Genomic DNA, 1,840 nt, shown 5'->3' on the forward strand with positions numbered 1-1,840 from the left:
CGATAAATCCACGCCGAGCATCGCGAAGTATTCTACCGGGGAGTTGCCTCGCGGGCGGGGCTGGGCGTGGCTGGGCGGGGCTGGGCGCGGCTGGGCGCGGCTGGGCGGGGTGGACAGAGTGGACACTGAAACAGTCGGCCACACCCGACTCGAAGCTGCCCGAAGCGGGCACCAGGGCGAGGTGTGTGTGCTGGTTGGCGGGGCGGCCTCCGGCCTCGGGCCGAGCAAAGCAAACAGCCTTTTATTATTTCCTGGCCCCGCGGCGCGCAGCCGCCTGCCCCGTGAGGAAAACACTCGAGGAGGACACGTCCGCCCCCGGCCCGGTCGCCCGGCCCGACCCGCCCGGCCCTCGGAGACCGAGGAATCAAATTTAACCCGCGAGCACGCACGCACGCACACGCACGCACACTTTCGCAGGCGGGCGAAGAAGGTGGGGCGGGGGCGGGGCCCGCGGGGCAAGGTGATTGTCAGGAGATCGGTCGCAGGGGAGCGATCGGTCCTGGTCCTGCTGGTGCGGGGCGCCGCCGCCGCCGCGGAGCGCTGCTCCTGGCCACGGCCGCCCCCGCCACCACCGTCCCGTTCGCTCCCCCCAAGCATTTCCTTCCCTTTCTTCCTTTCCTTATTCTCCTCCGTCCCTTTGACTCTCCCCCCACCCCTAGCCGCAACACACAGACACACACACAAAAAAGTCGAAAACATTTTTTCGCGACTCGGTTTATTCAGGCAGGGCCGTCCTGCTTGTCCAGGCCCGTCCTGCCCCCGCCCCTTGGCTGGGGGCCGCTAAAGCCGATCAGCGTGGTCTGGCCAGGTCTGGCCGGCAGGGAAGGGACGCGATAAAAGTACAACCGGCCGTATCTGTTTCCATTTATCTATCGGCCGCAGCCCACTGGGCATCCGGGGGGCGTAACCGCTAGCGGAGCTCCGCAGCAGGGTCGGGGTGCAGGGCAAGGGCCACCTGAGCCAGCCCGGCGGAGCCCAGCCGGGACAGGCGTCACTCTCAGGGGCTGCAGAGGGAGACATCATCGGGAGGACCGGTCACCAGCGGGGAGCCACAGCGGTGCACCACAACACCCTGCCGCTGCCGCTGGGCGCCTCCCTTGAGTGTCTCTCTCTTTTCTTTTCTCCTCCTTTTTTTTTCGCTGGCGCGGCACGGGTTTGGACGGTTGGGACGCCCCACTGAAACTTTTCCTTCGCGCGCGTCGCGTCCCCAGATGAAGGTGAAGTGGGAACCCAATTATCAAGTTAGTGCGGGGGAGTGGCGCGGGGGTGCGCAACCCTCTCCACCCCGGCCAACAAGTGCCTCCCCCCGTCGCCACGCCGACCAACACGTAGCTATCTTAGTAGTTGGGACTCAAAGGAGTTGGCTCCACGCTGCTCTCCGCCCGGCTCCGCCGCGGGCACCCCGGGGCATGTGGGAGCAGCACGGAGTCGTGGGGGGAGGAGGGGGTGGAGACGCCCACGGCGACACGCGTCCCTCACGACTGTCTCATAAAATATTCCTGATGGAGCAGTAAAAGTTATTACCATGACTCAGTCGAGTGGTGTCCGGGGGAGACGGTGATGGTGGAGGTGGACTGCGCACTGCAGTGGAGAGCTTCTCTCGCGAAGAACCTGCGGGAATAACAGGACTGCTAGGGATATTTTCATCAACATACGGGCCTCTCTCTCTCCCTCACTCTTTTCTTCTTCCTTGCAGCCCGGGCCCGGGGTGTAACTCCGATGATCGGCCATCCCCGCGCCGCCACCCCCCGGCGTGCATGTGACCGCGCAGGGGTCAACTCGCTCTCGACGAGAGCACCCCACCCCCGCCAACCCCGCTTAGCGCCCAGCGCGCCCGCCC

This window comes from Frankliniella occidentalis, unplaced genomic scaffold (genome assembly GCF_000697945.3).
Source record: "Frankliniella occidentalis isolate FOCC.00 unplaced genomic scaffold, Focc_3.1 Scaffold157, whole genome shotgun sequence".
Classification (NCBI taxonomy): domain Eukaryota; kingdom Metazoa; phylum Arthropoda; class Insecta; order Thysanoptera; family Thripidae; genus Frankliniella; species Frankliniella occidentalis.